The sequence below is a fragment of the Telmatherina bonti genome (assembly GCF_933228915.1).
Source record: "Telmatherina bonti genome assembly, chromosome: 4".
Taxonomy (NCBI): Eukaryota; Metazoa; Chordata; class Actinopteri; order Atheriniformes; family Telmatherinidae; genus Telmatherina; species Telmatherina bonti.
This window is the reverse complement of record NC_136622.1, coordinates 40427554-40447525: the sequence shown is the minus strand read 5'-3', so window position 1 is coordinate 40447525 and position 19972 is coordinate 40427554. Positions and strand designations below refer to the sequence as shown.

Below are 19972 nucleotides of genomic sequence, written 5' to 3'. Positions count from 1 at the left end.
AAACAACTCGTCAACAGGTAAACGACCCCCTCTACAGGTAAACGACCCCGTCTACAGGGTAAACGACTCCGTCTACAGGTAAACGACCCCCTCTATAGGTAAACAACCCCGTCTACGGGTAAACGACCCCGTCTACGGGTAAACGACCCCGTCTACGGGTAAACGACTCCGTCTACGGGTAAACGACCCCGTCTACGGGTAAACGACCCCGTCTACGGGTAAAACGACTCCGTCTACGGCTAAACGACCCCGTCTACAGGTAAACGACTCCGTCTACAGGTAAACGACCCCCTCTATAGGTAAACAACCCCGTCTACGGGTAAACGACCCCCTCTACAGGTAAACGACCCCCCCTCTATAGGTAAACGACCCCGTCTACAGGTAAATGACCCCGTCTACAGGTAAACGACTCCGTCTACAGGTAAACGACCCCCTCTACAGGTAAACAACCCGTCTACAGGTAAACGACCCTCCCACAGGTAAACGACCGCCTCTAAAGGTAAACGACCCCGTCTACGGGGTAAACGACCCCCTCTACAGGTAAACGACCCCCCCCTCTATAGGTAAACAACCCCGTCTACAGGTAAACGACTCCGTCTACAAGTAAACAACCCAGGCTACATGTAAACGACCCCCTCTACATGTAAACGACCCCATCTACAGGTAAACGACTCCGTCTACAAGTAAACAACCCCGTTCTACATGTAAACGACCCCATCTACAGGGTAAACGACTCCGTCTACGGGGTAAACGACCCCGTCTACGGGGGTAAACGACCCCGTCTACGGGGTAAACGGCTCCGTCTACGGGGTAAACGGCTCCGTCTACGGGTAAACGGCTCCGTCTACAGGTAAAAGACCCCGTCTACAGGTAAACGACCCCCCCCACAGGTAAACGACCGCCTCTACATGTAAAACAACCCCGTCTACATGTAAACGACCCCATCTACAGGTAAACGACTCCGTCTACGGGGTAAACGGCTCCGTCTACAGGTAAAAGACCCCGTCTACAGGTAAACGACCCCCCCACAGGTAAACGACCGCCTCTACAGGTAAACTACCCCGTCTACAGGTAAACTACCCCGTCTACGGATAAACGACTCCGTCTACGGGTAAACGACTCCGTCTACGGGTAAACTACCCCGTCTACGGGGTAAACGACTCCGTCTACGGGTAAACGACCCCGTCTACGGGTAAACGACTCCGTCTACGGGTAAACGGCTCCGTCTACGGGTAAAAGACCCCGTCTACACGTAAACGACCCCCCCACAGGTAAACGACCGCCTCTACAGGTAAACTACCCCGTCTACGGGGTAAACTACCCCGTTCTACGGGGTAAACGACTCCGTCTACGGGTAAACGACTCCGTCTACGGGGTAAACGACCCCGTCTACGGGTAAACGACCCCGTCTACGGGGTAAACGACTCCGTCTACGGGGGTAAACGACTCCGTCTACGGGTAAACGACCCCGTCTACGGGTAAACGACTCCGTCTACGGGGTAAACGACCCCGTCTACAGGTAAACTACCCCGTCTACAGGTAACGACTCCGTCTACAGGTAAACGACCCCGTCTACAGGTAAACTACCCCGTCTACAGGTAACGACTCCGTCTACAGGTAAACGACCCCGTCTACGGGTAAACGACCCCGTCTACGGGTAAACGACCCCGTCTACGGGTAAACTACCCCGTCTACAGGTAAACGACCCCGTCTACGGGTAAACTACCCCGTCTACAGGTAAACGACCCCGTCTACAGGTAAACGACCCCGTCTACGGGTAAACGACCCCGTCTACAGGTAAACGACCCCGTCTACGGGTAAACGACTCCGTCTACGGGTAAACGACCCCCCCACAGGTAAACGACCGCCTCTATAGGTAAACGACCCCGTCTACAGGTAAACGACTCCGTCTACAGGTAAACGACCCCCTCTACAGGTAAACAACCCCGTCTACAGGTAAACGACCCTCCCACAGGTAAACGACCGCCTCTATAGGTAAACGACCCCGTCTACAGGTAAACGACCTCCCCTCTATAGGTAAACAACCCCGTCTACAGGTAAACGACTCCGTCTACAAGTAAACAACCCCGTCTACAGGTAAACGACTCCGTCTACAAGTAAACAACCCCGTCTACGGGTAAATTACCCCGTCTACGGGTAAACAACTCCGTCTACGGGTAAAAGACCCCATCTACATGTAAACGACCCCATCTATAGGTAAACGACCCCGTCTACAGGTAAACGACTCCGTCTACGGGTAAAAAACCCCGTCTACAGGTAAACGACCCCCCCACAGGTAAACGACCGCCTCTACAGGTAAACGACCCCGTCTACGGGTAAACGACCCCGTCTACGGGTAAACTACCCCGTCGACGGGTAAACGACTCCGTCTACGGGTAAACGACCCCGTCTACGGGTAAACGACCCCGTCTACGGGTAAACGACTCCGTCTACGGGTAAACGACTCCGTCTACGGGTAAACGACCCCGTCTACGGGTAAACTACCCCGTCTACGGGTAAACTACCCCGTCTACGGGTAAACGACCCCGTCTACGGATAAACTACCCCGTCTACGGGTAAACGACCCCGTCTACGGATAAACTACCCCGTCTACGGGTAAACGACTCCGTCTACGGGTAAACTACCCCGTCTACGGGTAAACGACTCCGTCTACGGGTAAACGACCCCGTCTACGGGTAAACGACTCCGTCTACGGGTAAAAGACCCCGTCTACGGGTAAACGACTCCGTCTACGGGTAAACGACTCCGTCTACAGGTAAACTACCCCGTCTACAGGTAAACGACCCCGTCTACAGGTAAACTACCCCGTCTAAAGGTAACGACTCCGTCTACAGGTAAACGACCCCGTCTACAGGTAAACGACCCCGTCTACGGGTAAACGACCCCGTCTACGGGTAAACAACCCCGTCTACAGGTAAACTACCCCGTCTACAGGTAACGACTCGGTCTACAGGTAAACGACCCCGTCTACGGGTAAACGACCCCGTCTACGGGTAAACGACCCCGTCTACGGGTAAACGACCCCGTCTACGGGTAAACGACCCCGTCTACGGGTAAACGACCCCATCTACGGGTAAACGACCCCGTCTACGGGTAAACGACCCCGTCTACAGGTAAACGACCCCGTCTACGGGTAAACGACTCCGTCTACGGGTAAACGACCCCCCCACAGGTAAACGACCGCCTCTATAGGTAAACGACCCCGTCTACAGGTAAACGACTCCGTCTACAGGTAAACGACCCCCTCTACAGGTAAACAACCCCGTCTACAGGTAAACGACCCTCCCACAGGTAAACGACCGCCTCTATAGGTAAACGACCCCGTCTACGGGTAAACGACCCCCTCTACAGGTAAACGACCTCCCCTCTATAGGTAAACATCCCCGTCTACAGGTAAACGACTCCGTCTACAAGTAAACAACCCCGTCTACAGGTAAACGACTCCGTCTACAAGTAAACAACCCCGTCTACGGGTAAACTACCCCGTCTACGGGTAAACAACTCCGTCTACGGGTAAAAGACCCCATCTACATGTAAACGACCCCATCTATAGGTGAACGACCCCGTCTACAGGTAAACGACTCCGTCCACAGGTAAACGACTCCGTCTACGGGTAAAAAACCCCGTCTACAGGTAAACGACCCCCCCACAGGTAAACGACCGCCTCTACAGGTAAACGACCCCGTCTACGGGGTAAACGACCCCGTCGACGGGTAAACGACTCCGTCTACGGGTAAACGACCCCGTCTACGGGTAAACGACTCCGTCTACGGGTAAACGACCCCGTCTACGGGTAAACGACTCCGTCTACGGGTAAACGACCCCGTCTACGGGTAAACGACTCCGTCTACGGGTAAAAGACCCCGTCTACGGGTAAACGACTCCGTCTACGGGTAAACGACTCCGTCTACGGGTAAACGACCCCGTCTACGGGGTAAACGACTCCGTCTACGGGTAAACGACCCCGTCTACGGGTAAACGACTCCGTCTACGGGTAAAAGACCCCGTCTACGGGTAAACGACTCCGTCTACGGGTAAAAGACCCCGTCTACAGGTAAACGACTCCGTCTACGGGTAAAAGACCCCGTCTACAGGTAACGACTCCGTCTACGGGTAAACGACCCCGTCTACGGGTAAACGACCCCGTCTACGGGTAAACGACCCCGTCTACGGGTAAACGACTCCGTCTACGGGTAAACGACTCCGTCTACGGGTAAACTACCCCGTCTACGGGTAAACTACCCCGTCTACGGGTAAACTACCCCGTCTACGGGTAAACAACCCCGTCTACGGATAAACTACCCCGTCTACGGGTAAACGACCCCGTCTACGGATAAACTACCCCGTCTACGGGTAAACGACTCCGTCTACGGGTAAACTACCCCGTCTACGGGTAAACGACCCCGTCTACGGGTAAACGACTCCGTCTACGGGTAAACGACCCCGTCTACGGGTAAACGACTCCGTCTACGGGTAAACGACTCCGTCTACGGGTAAACGACCCCGTCTACGGGTAAACGACCCCGTCTACGGGTAAACGACCCCGTCTACGGGTAAACGACTCCGTCTACGGGTAAACGACCCCGTCTACAGGTAAACTACCCCGTCTACAGGTAACGACTCCGTCTACAGGTAAACGACCCCGTCTACAGGTAAACTACCCCGTCTACAGGTAACGACTCCGTCTACAGGTAAACGACCCCGTCTACGGGTAAACGACCCCGTCTACGGGTAAACGACCCCGTCTACGGGTAAACAACCCCGTCTACGGGTAAACTACCCCGTCTACAGGTAACGACTCGGTCTACAGGTAAACGACCCCGTCTACAGGTAAACGACCCCGTCTACGGGTAAACGACCCCGTCTACAGGTAAACGACCCCGTCTACGGGGTAAACGACCCCGTCTACGGGTAAACGACCCCGTCTACGGGTAAACGACTCCGTCTACGGGTAAACGACCCCGTCTACGGGTAAACGACCCCGTCTACGGGTAAACGACTCCGTCTACGGGTAAACTACCCCGTCTACGGGTAAACGACTCCGTCTACGGGTAAACGACCCCGTCTACGGGTAAACGACTCCGTCTACGGGTAAACGACCCCGTCTACGGGTAAACGACTCCGTCTACGGGTAAACGACCCCGTCTACGGGTAAACGACTCCGTCTACGGGTAAACGACTCCGTCTACGGGTAAACGACCCCGTCTACGGGTAAACGACTCCGTCTACGGGTAAACGACTCCGTCTACGGGTAAAAGACCCCGTCTACAGGTAAACGACTCCGTCTACGGGTAAAAGACCCCGTCTACAGGTAACGACTCCGTCTACGGGTAAACTACCCCGTCAACAGGTAACGACTCCGTCTACAGGTAAACGACCCCGTCTACGGGTAAACGACCCCGTCTACGGGTAAACGACCCCGTCTACGGGTAAACAACCCCGTCTACAGGTAAACTACCCCGTCTACAGGTAACAACTCCGTCTACAGGTAAACGACCCCGTCTACAGGTAAACGACCCCGTCTACGGGTAAACGACCCCGTCTACAGGTAAACGACCCCGTCTACGGGTAAACGACCCCGTCTACGGGTAAACGACCCCCTCTACAGGTAAACGACCCCCCTCTATAGGTAAACAACCCCGTCTACGGGTAAACGACCCCCTCTACAGGTAAACAACCCCGTCTACGGGTAAACGACCCCCTCTACAGGTAAACGACCCCCCCTCTACAGGTAAACAACCCCGTCTACGGGTAAACGACCCCGTCTACAGGTAAACTACCCCGTCTACGGATAAACTACCCCGTCTACGGGTAAACGACCCCGTCTACAGGTAAACTACCCCGTCTACGGGTAAAAAACCCCGTCTACGGGTAAACGACCCCCCCACAGGTAAACGACCGCCTCTATAGGTAAACGACCCCGTCTACAGGTAAACGACTCCGTCCACAGGTAAACGACTCCGTCTACGGGTAAAAAACCCCGTCTACAGGTAAACGACCCCCCCACAGGTAAACGACCGCCTCTACAGGTAAACGACCCCGTCTACAGGTAAACGACCCCGTCTACGGGTAAACGACCCCGTCGACGGGTAAACGACTCCGTCTACGGGTAAACGACCCCGTCTACGGGTAAACGACCCCGTCTACGGGTAAACGACCCCGTCTACGGGTAAACGACTCCGTCTACGGGTAAACTACCCCGTCTACGGGTAAACGACTCCGTCTACGGGTAAACGACCCCGTCTACGGGTAAACGACTCCGTCTACGGGTAAACGACCCCGTCTACGGGTAAACGACTCCGTCTACGGGTAAACGACCCCGTCTACGGGTAAACGACCCCGTCTACGGGTAAACGACTCCGTCTACGGGTAAAAGACCCCGTCTACAGGTAAACGACTCCGTCTACGGGTAAAAGACCCCGTCTACAGGTAACGACTCCGTCTACGGGTAAACTACCCCGTCAACAGGTAACGACTCCGTCTACAGGTAAACGACCCCGTCTACGGGTAAACGACCCCGTCTACGGGTAAACAACCCCGTCTACAGGTAAACTACCCCGTCTACAGGTAACAACTCCGTCTACAGGTAAACGACCCCGTCTACAGGTAAACGACCCCGTCTACGGGTAAACGACCCCGTCTACAGGTAAACGACCCCGTCTACGGGTAAACGACCCCGTCTACGGGTAAACAACCCCGTCTACGGGTAAACGACCCCCTCTACAGGTAAACGACCCCCCTCTATAGGTAAACAACCCCGTCTACGGGTAAACGACCCCCTCTATAGGTAAACAACCCCGTCTACGGGTAAACTACCCCCTCTACAGGTAAACGACCCCCCCTCTATAGGTAAACAACCCCGTCTACAGGTAAACGACTCCGTCTACAGGTAAACAACCCCGTCTACGGGTAAACGACCCCGTCTACAGGTAAACTACCCCGTCTACGGATAAACTACCCCGTCTACGGGTAAACGACCCCGTCTACAGGTAAACTACCCCGTCTACGGGTAAAAAACCCCGTCTACGGGTAAACGACCCCCCCACAGGTAAACGACCGCCTCTATAGGTAAACGACCCCGTCTACAGGTAAACGACTCCGTCTACAGGTAAACGACCCCCTCTACAGGTAAACAACCCCGTCTACAGGTAAACGACCCTCCCACAGGTAAACGACCGCCTCTATAGTGTGAACGACCCCGTCTACGGGTAAACGACCCCCTCTACAGGTAAACGACCTCCCCTCTATAGGTAAACAACCCCGTCTACAGGTAAACGACTCCGTCTACAAGTAAACAACCCCGTCTACAGGTAAACGACTCCGTCTACAAGTAAACAACCCCGTCTACGGGTAAACTACCCCGTCTACGGGTCAACGACTCTGTCTACAGGTAAAAGACCCCGTCTACAGGTAAACTACCCCGTCTACGGGTAAACTACCCCGTCTACGGGTAAACTACCCCGTCTACAGGTAAACGACCCCATCTACAGGTAAACTACCCCGTCTACAGGTAACGACCCCGTCTACAGGTAAACAACCCCGTCTACGGGTAAACGACCCCGTCTAAAGGTAAACTATCCCGTCTACGGATAAACTACCCCGTCTACGGGTAAACAACCCCGTCCACAGGTAAACGACCGCCTCTATAGGTAAACGACTCCGTCTACAGGTAAACGACCCCCTCTACAGGTAAACAACCCCGTCTACAGGTAAACGACCCTCCCACAGGTAAACGACCGCCTCTAAAGGTAAACGACCCCGTCTACGGGTAAACGACCCCCTCTACAGGTAAACGACCCCCCTCTCTATAGGTAAACAACCCCGTCTACAGGTAAACGACTCCGTCTACAAGTAAACGACCCCGTCTACATGTAAACGACCCCATCTACATGTAAACGACTCCGTCTACAAGTAAACAACCCCGTCTACATGTGAACGACTCCGTCTACGGGTAAACGACCCCGTCTACGGGTAAACGACCCCGTCTACGGGTAAACGACCCCGTCTACGGGGTAAACGACTCCGTCTACGGGTAAAAGACCCCGTCTACAGGTAAACGACTCCGTCTACGGGTAAACGACTCCGTCTACGGGTAAAAGACCCCGTCTACAGGTAAACGACCCCATCTACAGGTAAACTACCCCGTCTACAGGTAACGACTCCGTCTACAGGTAAACGACCCCGTCTACAGGTAAACGACCCCGTCTACGGGTAAACAACCCCGTCTACGGGTAAACGACCCCGTCTACGGGTAAACAACCCCGTCTACAGGTAAACTACCCCGTCTACAGGTAACGACTCCGTCTACAGGTAAACGACCCCGTCTACGGGTAAACGACCCCGTCTACGGGTAAACTACCCCGTCTACAGGTAAACGACCCCATCTACAGGTAAACTACCCCGTCTACAGGTAACGACTCCGTCTACAGGTAAACGACCCCGTCTACGGGTAAACGACCCCGTCTACGGGTAAACAACCCCGTCTACGGGTAAACGACCCCCTCCACAGGTAAACGACCCCCCTCTATAGGTAAACAACCCCGTCTACGGGTAAACGACCCCCTCTATAGGTAAACAACCCCGTCTACAGGTAAACGACTCCGTCTACAGGTAAACAACCCCGTCTACGGGTAAACGACCCCGTCTACAGGTAAACTACCCCGTCTACGGGTAAACGACCCCGTCTACAGGTAAACTACCCCGTCTACGGGTAAAAAACCCCGTCTACGGGTAAACGACCCCCCCACAGGTAAACGACCGCCTCTATAGGTAAACGACCCCGTCTACAGGTAAACGACTCCGTCTACAGGTAAACGACCCCGTCTACAGGTAAACGACCCTCCCACAGGTAAACGACCGCCTCTATAGGTAAACGACCCCGTCTACATGTAAACGACCCCGTCTACAGGTAAACGACCTCCCCTCTATAGGTAAACAACCCCGTCTACAGGTAAAGGACTCCGTCTACAGGTAAACGACCCCGTCTACAGGTAAACGACTCCGTCTACAGGTAAAAGACCCCGTCTACGGGTAAACTACCCCGTCTACGGGTAAACTACCCCGTCTACAGGTAAACGACCCCATCTACAGGTAAACTACCCCGTCTACAGGTAACGACCCCGTCTACAGGTAAACAACCCCGTCTACGGGTAAACGACCCCGTCTACAGGTAAACTACCCCGTCTACGGATAAACTACCCCGTCTACGGGTAAACGACCCCATCTACAGGTAAACTACCCCGTCTACGGATAAACTACCCCGTCTACGGGTAAACGACCCCGTCCACAGGTAAACGACCACCTCTATAGGTAAACGACCCCGTCTATAGGTAAACGACTCCGTCTACAGGTAAACGACCACCTCTACAGGTAAACAACCCCGTCTACAGGTAAACGACCCTCCCACAGGTAAACGACCGCCTCTAAAGGTAAACGACCCCCTCTACAGGTAAACGACCCCCCCTCTATAGGTAAACAACCCCGTCTACAGGTAAACGACTCCGTCTACAAGTAAACAACCCCGTCTACATGTAAACGACCCCATCTACATGTAAACGACCCCATCTACAGGTAAACGACTCCGTCTACAAGTAAACGACCCCGTCTACAAGTAAACAACCCCGTCTACAAGTAAACGACCCCGTCTACATGTAAACGACCCCATCTACGGGTAAACGACCCCGTCTACGGGTAAACGACCCCGTCTACGGGTAAACGACCCCGTCTACGGGTAAACGACCCCGTCTACGGGAAAACGGCTCCGTCTACAGGTAAAAGACCCCGTCTACAGGTAAAAGACCCCCCCACAGGTAAACGACCCCGTCTACAGGTAAACGACTCCGTCTACAGGTAAACGACTCCGTCTACGGGTAAAAAACCCCGTCTACAGGTAAACGACCCCCCCACAGGTAAACGACCGCCTCTACAGGTAAACGACCCCGTCTACAGGTAAACGACCCCCTCTATAGGTAAACAACCCCGTCTACAGGTAAACGACTCCGTCTACAGGTAAACAACCCCGTCTACGGGTAAACGACCCCGTCTACGGGTAAACGACTCCGTCTACGGGTAAAAAACCCCGTCTACAGGTAAACGACCCCCCGACAGGTAAACGACCGCCTCTATAGGTAAACGACCCCGTGTACAGGTAAACGACTCCGTCTACAGGTAAACGACCCCCTCTACAGGTAAACAACCCCGTCTACAGGTAAACGACCCCGTCTACGGGTAAACGGCTCCGTCTACGGGTAAACAACCCCGTCTACGGGTAAACGACCCCCTCTACAGGTAAACGACCCCCCCTCTATAGGTAAACAACCCCGTCTACAGGTAAACAACTCCGTCTACAGGTAAACAACCCCGTCTACGGGTAAACGACCCCCTCTACAGGTAAACGACCCCGTCTAAAGGTAAACGACCCCCTCTATAGGTAAACAACCCCGTCTACAGGTAAACAACCCCGTCTACAGGTAAACGACTCCGTCTACAGGTAAACAACCCCGTCTACGGGTAAACGACCCCCTCTACAGGTAAACGACCCCCCCTCTATAGGTAAACAACCCCGTCTACAGGTAAACGACCCCCCCCTATAGGTAAACAACCCCGTCTACAGGTAAACGACTCCGTCTACAGGTAAACAACCCCGTCTACATGTAAACGACCCCATCTACATGTAAACGACCCCATCTACAGGTAAACGACCCACCCTCTATAGATAAACAACCCCCGTCTACAGGTAAACGACTCCGTCTACGGGTAAACGACCCCCTCTACGGGTAAACGACCCCCCCTCTATAGGTAAACAACCCCGTCTACAGGTAAACGACTCCGTCTACAGGTAAACAACCCCGTCTACGGGTAAACGACCCCGTCTACAGGTAAACTACCCCGTCTACGGATAAACTACCCCGTCTACAGGTAACGACTCCGTCTACAGGTAAACGACCCCGTCTACGGGTAAACGACCCCGTCTACGGGTAAACGACCCCGTCTACGGGTAAACGACCCCCTCTACAGGTAAACGACCCCCCTCTATAGGTAAACAACCCCGTCTACGGGTAAACGACCCCCTCTACAGGTAAACGACCCCCCCTCTATAGGTAAACAACCCCGTCTACAGGTAAACGACTCCGTCTACAGGTAAACAACCCCGTCTACAGGTAAACGACTCCGTCTACAGGTAAACAACCCCGTCTACGGGTAAACGACCCCGTCTACAGGTAAACTACCCCGTCTACGGATAAACTACCCCGTCTACGGGTAAACGACCCCGTCTACAGGTAAACTACCCCGTCTACGGGTAAAAAACCCCGTCTACGGGTAAACGACCCCCCCACAGGTAAACGACCGCCTCTATAGGTAAACGACCCCGTCTACAGGTAAACGACCCTCCCACAGGTAAACGACCGCCTCTATAGGTAAACGACCCCGTCTACGGGTAAACGACCCCCTCTACAGGTAAACGACCTCCCCTCTATAGGTAAACAACCCCGTCTACAGGTAAACGACTCCGTCTACAAGTAAACAACCCCGTCTAAAGGTAAACGACTCCGTCTACAAGTAAACGACTCCGTCTACAAGTAAACAACCCCGTCTACGGGTAAACTACCCCGTCTACGGGTAAACGACTCTGTCTACGGGTAAAAGACCCCGTCTACGGGTAAACGACTCCGTCTACGGGTAAAAGACCCCATCTACATGTAAACGACCCCATCTACAGGTAAACGACTCCGTCTACAGGTAAACGACCCCATCAACAGGTAAACGACTCCGTCTACAGGTAAAAGACCCCGTCTACGGGTAAACTACCCCGTCTACGGGTAAACTACCCCGTCTACGGGTAAACTACCCCGTCTACGGGTAAACTACCCCGTCTACAGGTAAACGACCCCATCTACAGGTAAACTACCCCGTCTACAGGTAACGACCCCGTCTACAGGTAAACAACCCCGTCTACGGGTAAACGACCCCGTCTACAGGTAAACGACCCCGTCTACGGGTAAACGACCCCGTCTACGGGTAAACGACCCCGTCTACAGGTAAACTACCCCGTCTACGGATAAACTACCCCGTCTACGGGTAAACGACCCCGTCCACAGGTAAACGACCGCCTCTATAGGTAAACGACCCCGTCTACAGGTAAACGAGTCCGTCTACAGGTAAACGACCCCCTCTACAGGTAAACAACCCCGTCTACAGGTAAACAACCCTCCCACAGGTAAACGACCGCCTATAAAGGTAAACGACCCCGTCTACGGGTAAACGACCCCCTCTACAGGTAAACGACCCCCCCTCTATGGGTAAACAACCCCGTCTACAGGTAAACGACTCCGTCTACAAGTAAACAACCCCGTCTACATGTAAACGACCCCATCTACATGTAAACGACCCCGTCTACAAGTAAACAACCCCGTCTACATGTAAACGACCCCATCTACATGTAAACGACCCCGTCTACAGGTAAACGACCCCGTCTACGGGTAAACAAACTCGTCTACGGGTAAACGACCCCGTCTACGGGAAAACGGCTCCGTCTACGGGTAAACGGCTCCGTCTACAGGTAAAAGACCCCGTCTACAGGTAAACGACTCCGTCTACGGGTAAAAAACCCCGTCTACGGGTAAAAAACCCCGTCTACAGGTAAACGACCCCGTCTACAGGTAAACGACCCCCTCTACAGGTAAACGACCCCGTCTACAGGTAAACGACCCCCTCTACAGGTAAACGACCCCGTCTACAGGTAAACGACCCCCTCTATAGGTAAACAACCCCGTCAACAGGTAAACAACCCCGTCAACAGGTAAACGACCCCGTCTACGGGTAAACGACTCCGTCTACGGGTAAAAAACCCCGTCTACAGGTAAACGACCCCCCGACAGGTAAACGACCGCCTCTATAGGTATACGACCCCGTCTACATGTAAACGACCCCATCTACATGTAAACGACCCCGTCTACAGGTAAACGACTCCGTCTACAAGTAAACAACCCCGTCTACATGTGAACGACTCCGTCTACGGGTAAACGACCCCGTCTACGGGTAAACGACCCCGTCTACGGGTAAACGACCCCGTCTACGGGTAAACGACCCCGTCTACGGGTAAACGACTCCGTCTACGGGTAAAAGACCCCGTCTACAGGTAAACGACTCCGTCTACGGGTAAACGACTCCGTCTACGGGTAAAAGACCCCGTCTACAGGTAAACGACCCCATCTACAGGTAAACTACCCCGTCTACAGGTAACGACTCCGTCTACAGGTAAACGACCCCGTCTACAGGTAAACGACCCCGTCTACGGGTAAACAACCCCGTCTACGGGTAAACGACCCCGTCTACGGGTAAACAACCCCGTCTACAGGTAAACTACCCCGTCTACAGGTAACGACTCCGTCTACAGGTAAACGACCCCGTCTACGGGTAAACGACCCCGTCTACGGGTAAACGACCCCGTCTACGGGTAAACTACCCCGTCTACAGGTAAACGACCCCATCTACAGGTAAACTACCCCGTCTACAGGTAACGACTCCGTCTACAGGTAAACGACCCCGTCTACGGGTAAACGACCCCGTCTACGGGTAAACAACCCCGTCTACGGGTAAACGACCCCCTCTACAGGTAAACGACCCCCCTCTATAGGTAAACAACCCCGTCTACGGGTAAACGACCCCCTCTATAGGTAAACAACCCCGTCTACAGGTAAACGACTCCGTCTACAGGTAAACAACCCCGTCTACGGGTAAACGACCCCGTCTACAGGTAAACTACCCCGTCTACGGATAAACTACCCCGTCTACGGGTAAACGACCCCGTCTACAGGTAAACTACCCCGTCTACGGGTAAAAAACCCCGTCTACGGGTAAATGACCCCCCCACAGGTAAACGACCGCCTCTATAGGTAAACGACCCCGTCTACAGGTAAACGACTCCGTCTACAGGTAAACGACCCCCTCTACAGGTAAACAACCCCGTCTACAGGTAAACGACCCTCCCACAGGTAAACGACCGCCTCTATAGGTAAACGACCCCGTCTACATGTAAACGACCCCGTCTACAGGTAAACGACCTCCCCTCTATAGGTAAACAACCCCGTCTACAGGTAAACGACTCCGTCTACAAGTAAACAACCCCGTCTACAGGTAAACGACTCCGTCTACAAGTAAACAACCCCGTCTACGGGTAAACTACCCCGTCTACGGGTAAACGACTCTGTCTACGGGTAAAAGACCCCGTCTACGGGTAAACGACTCCGTCTACGGGTAAAAGACCCCATCTACATGTAAACGACCCCATCTACAGGTAAACGACTCCGTCTACAGGTAAACGACCCCGTCTACAGGTAAACGACTCCGTCTACGGGTAAAAGACCCCGTCTACGGGTAAACTACCCCGTCTACGGGTAAACTACCCCGTCTACAGGTAAACGACCCCATCTACAGGTAAACTACCCCGTCTACAGGTAACGACCCCGTCTACAGGTAAACAACCCCGTCTACGGGTAAACGACCCCGTCTACAGGTAAACTACCCCGTCTACGGATAAACTACCCCGTCTACGGGTAAACGACCCCATCTACAGGTAAACTACCCCGTCTACGGATAAACTACCCCGTCTACGGGTAAACGACCCCGTCCACAGGTAAACGACCACCTCTATAGGTAAACGACCCCGTCTATAGGTAAACGACCCTCCCACAGGTAAACGACCGCCTCTAAAGGTAAACGACCCCCTCTACAGGTAAACGACCCCCCCTCTATAGGTAAACAACCCCGTCTACAGGTAAACGACTCCGTCTACAAGTAAACAACCCCGTCTACATGTAAACGACCCCATCTACATGTAAACGACCCCATCTACAAGTAAACGACCCCGTCTACAAGTAAACAACCCCGTCTACAAGTAAACGACCCCGTCTACATGTAAACGACCCCATCTACGGGTAAACGACCCCGTCTACGGGTAAACGACCCCGTCTACGGGTAAACGACCCCGTCTACGGGAAAACGGCTCCGTCTACAGGTAAAAGACCCCGTCTACAGGTAAAAGACCCCCCCACAGGTAAACGACCCCGTCTACAGGTAAACGACTCCGTCTACAGGTAAACGACTCCGTCTACGGGTAAAAAACCCCGTCTACAGGTAAACGACCCCCCCACAGGTAAACGACCGCCTCTACAGGTAAACGACCCCGTCTACAGGTAAACGACCCCCTCTATAGGTAAACAACCCCGTCTACAGGTAAACGACTCCGTCTACAGGTAAACAACCCCGTCTACGGGTAAACGACCCCGTCTACGGGTAAACGACTCCGTCTACGGGTAAAAAACCCCGTCTACAGGTAAACGACCCCCCGACAGGTAAACGACCGCCTCTATAGGTAAACGACCCCGTGTACAGGTAAACGACTCCGTCTACAGGTAAACGACCCCCTCTACAGGTAAACAACCCCGTCTACAGGTAAACGACCCCGTCTACGGGTAAACGGCTCCGTCTACGGGTAAACAACCCCGTCTACGGGTAAACGACCCCCTCTACAGGTAAACGACCCCCCCTCTATAGGTAAACAACCCCGTCTACAGGTAAACAACTCCGTCTACAGGTAAACAACCCCGTCTACGGGTAAACGACCCCCTCTACGGGTAAACGACCCCGTCTACAGGTAAACGACCCCCTCTATAGGTAAACAACCCCGTCTACAGGTAAACAACCCCGTCTACAGGTAAACGACTCCGTCTACAGGTAAACAACCCCGTCTACGGGTAAACGACCCCCTCTACAGGTAAACGACCCCCCCTCTATAGGTAAACAACTCCGTCTACAGGTAAACAACCCCGTCTACATGTAAACGACCCCATCTACATGTAAACGACCCCATCTACAGGTAAACGACCCACCCTCTATAGATAAACAACCCCCGTCTACAGGTAAACGACTCCGTCTACGGGTAAACGACTCCGTCTACGGGTAAACGACCCCCTCTACGGGTAAACGACCCCCCCTCTATAGGTAAACAACCCCGTCTACAGGTAAACGACTCCGTCTACAGGTAAACAACCCCGTCTACGGGTAAACGACCCCGTCTACAGGTAAACTACCCCGTCTACGGATAAACTACCCCGTCTACAGGTAACGACTCCGTCTACAGGTAAACGACCCCGTCTACGGGTAAACGACCCCGTCTACGGGTAAACGACCCCGTCTACGGGTAAACGACCCCGTCTACGGGTAAACGACCCCCTCTACAGGTAAACGACCCCCCTCTATAGGTAAACAACCCCGTCTACGGGTAAACGACCCCCTCTACAGGTAAACGACCCCCCCTCTATAGGTAAACAACCCCGTCTACAGGTAAACGACTCCGTCTACAGGTAAACAACCCCGTCTACAGGTAAACGACTCCGTCTACAGGTAAACAACCCCGTCTACGGGTAAACGACCCCGTCTACAGGTAAACTACCCCGTCTACGGATAAACTACCCCGTCTACGGGTAAACTACCCCGTCTACGGGTAAAAAACCCCGTCTACGGGTAAACGACCCCCCCACAGGTAAACGACCGCCTCTATAGGTAAACGACCCTCCCACAGGTAAACGACCGCCTCTATAGGTAAACGACCCCGTCTACGGGTAAACGACCCCCTCTACAGGTAAACGACCTCCCCTCTATAGGTAAACAACCCCGTCTACAGGTAAACGACTCCGTCTACAAGTAAACAACCCCGTCTAAAGGTAAACGACTCCGTCTACAAGTAAACGACTCCGTCTACAAGTAAACAACCCCGTCTACGGGTAAACTACCCCGTCTACGGGTAAACGACTCTGTCTACGGGTAAAAGACCCCGTCTACGGGTAAACGACTCCGTCTACGGGTAAAAGACCCCATCTACATGTAAACGACCCCATCTACAGGTAAACGACTCCGTCTACAGGTAAACGACCCCATCAACAGGTAAACGACTCCGTCTACAGGTAAAAGACCCCGTCTACGGGTAAACTACCCCGTCTACGGGTAAACTACCCCGTCTACGGGTAAACTACCCCGTCTACAGGTAAACGACCCCATCTACAGGTAAACTACCCCGTCTACAGGTAACGACCCCGTCTACAGGTAAACAACCCCGTCTACGGGTAAACGACCCCGTCTACAGGTAAACGACCCCGTCTACTGATAAACTACCCCGTCTACGGGTAAACGACCCCGTCTACAGGTAAACTACCCCGTCTACGGATAAACTACCCCGTCTACGGGTAAACGACCCCGTCCACAGGTAAACGACCGCCTCTATAGGTAAACGACCCCGTCTACAGGTAAACGAGTCCGTCTACAGGTAAACGACCCCCTCTACAGGTAAACAACCCCGTCTACAGGTAAACAACCCTCCCACAGGTAAACGACCGCCTCTAAAGGTAAACGACCCCGTCTACGGGTAAACGACCCCCTCTACAGGTAAACGACCCCCCCTCTATGGGTAAACAACCCCGTCTACAGGTAAACGACTCCGTCTACAAGTAAACAACCCCGTCTACATGTAAACGACCCCGTCTACAAGTAAACAACCCCGTCTACATGTAAACGACCCCATCTACATGTAAACGACCCCGTCTACAGGTAAACGACCCCGTCTACGGGTAAACAAACTCGTCTACGGGTAAACGACCCCGTCTACGGGAAAACGGCTCCGTCTACGGGTAAACGGCTCCGTCTACAGGTAAAAGACCCCGTCTACAGGTAAACGACTCCGTCTACGGGTAAAAAACCCCGTCTACAGGTAAACGACCCCGTCTACAGGTAAACGACCCCCTCTACAGGTAAACGACCCCGTCTACAGGTAAACGACCCCCTCTACAGGTAAACGACCCCGTCTACAGGTAAACGACCCCCTCTATAGGTAAACAACCCCGTCAACAGGTAAACAACCCCGTCAACAGGTAAACGACTCCGTCTACAGGTAAACAACCCCGTCTACGGGTAAACGACCCCGTCTACGGGTAAACGACTCCGTCTACGGGTAAAAAACCCCGTCTACAGGTAAACGACCCCCCGACAGGTAAACGACCGCCTCTATAGGTATACGACCCCGTGTACAGGTAAACGACTCCGTCTACAGGTAAACGACCCCCTCTACGGGTAAACGACCCCGTCTACAGGTAAACGACCCCGTCTACGGGTAAACGGCTCCGTCTACGGGTAAACGACCCCCTCTACAGGTAAACGACCCCCCCTCTATAGGTAAACAACCCCGTCTACAGGTAAACGACTCCGTCTACAGGTAAACAACCCCGTCTACGGGTAAACGACCCCCTCTACAGGTAAACGACCCCGTCTACAGGTAAACGACCCCCCCTCTATAGGTAAACAACCCCGTCTACAGGTAAACGACTCCGTCTACAGGTAAACAACCCCGTCTACAGGTAAAGGACTCCGTCTACAGGTAAACAACCCCGTCTACATGTAAACGACCCCATCTACATGTAAACAACCCCGTCTACAGGTAAACGACCCCCCCTCTATAGGTAAACAACCCCGTCTACAGGTAAACGACTCCGTCTACAGGTAAACAACCCCGTCTACATGTAAACGACCCCATCTACAGGTAAACGACCCACCCTCTATAGATAAACAACCCCGTCTACAGGTAAACGACTCCGTCTACAGGTAAACGACCCCCTCTACAGGTAAACAACCCCGTCTACAGGTAAACGACCCTCCCACAGGTAAACGACCGCCTCTATAGGTAAACGACCCCGTCTACGGGTAAACGACCCCCTCTACAGGTAAACGACCCCCCCTCTATAGGTAAACGACCCCGTCTACAGGTAAACGACTCCGTCTACATGTAAACGACCCCATCTACAGGTAAACGACACCGTCTACGGGTAAACGACCCCGTCTACAGGTAAACGACCCCCCCCACAGGTAAACGACCGCCTCTATAGGTAAACGACCCCGTCTACGGGTAAACGACCCCGTCTACAGGTAAACTACCCCGTCTACGGGTAAACGACCCCCCCCACAGGTAAACGACCGCCTCTATAGGTAAACGACCCCGTCTACGGGTAAACGACCCCGTCTACGGGTAAACTACCCCGTCTACGGGTAAACGACTCCGTCTACAGGTAAACTACCCCGTCTACAGGTAAACTACCCCGTCTACAGGTAAACTACCCCGTCTACGGGTAAACGACCCCGTCTACGGGTAAACGACCCCGTCTACGGGTAAACGACCCCGTCTACGGGTAAACGACCCCGTCTACGGGTAAACTACCCCGTCTACGGGTAAACGGCTCCGTCTACAGGTAAAAGACCCCGTCTACAGGTAAACGACCCCCCCACAGGTAAACGACCGCCTCTATAGGTAAACGACCCCGTCTACGGGTAAACGACCCCGTCTACAGGTAAACTACCCCGTCTACGGGTAAACGACTCCGTCTACAGGTAAAAGACCCCGTCTACAGGTAAACGACCCCCCCACAGGTAAACGACCGCCTCTATAGGTAAACGACCCCGTCTGCAGGTAAACGACCGCCTCTATAGGTAAACGACCCCGTCTGCAGGTAAACGACTCCGTCTACGGGTAAACGACCCCGTCTACGGGTAAACTACCCCGTCTACGGGTAAACAACCCCGTCTACGGGTAAACAACCGGTCCCGGTTCTGGTATCGGAGATACATCAATCAGCTCCTGCAGGCAGTCACATGACAAAGAGCAGGCTGCTGATTGGCTGCTTCATCTCCCCACACCTTAACCTCTCCCGAACACACACACACCCTAACACACACACACACCCTAACACACACACACACCCTAACACACACAGCCTAACACACACACACACACACCCTAACACACACACACACCCTAACAACACACACACACACATCCTAACACACACACACACCCTAACACACACACACACACCCTAACACATACACACACACCCTAACACACACACAC

At 53.6% G+C, this 19972-nt stretch overlaps 1 protein-coding gene across 1 annotated transcript in view; it reads right to left on the bottom strand.

Annotated features, from left to right (window-relative positions):
* LOC306754600 (plexin-B3-like) overlaps positions 1 to 19972 on the bottom strand; it is a gene marked incomplete at its 5' end in the record, with an annotated part of 70452 nt that overhangs the window by 49919 nt on the left and 561 nt on the right. The gene's annotated exons all lie outside the window — the stretch shown is intronic.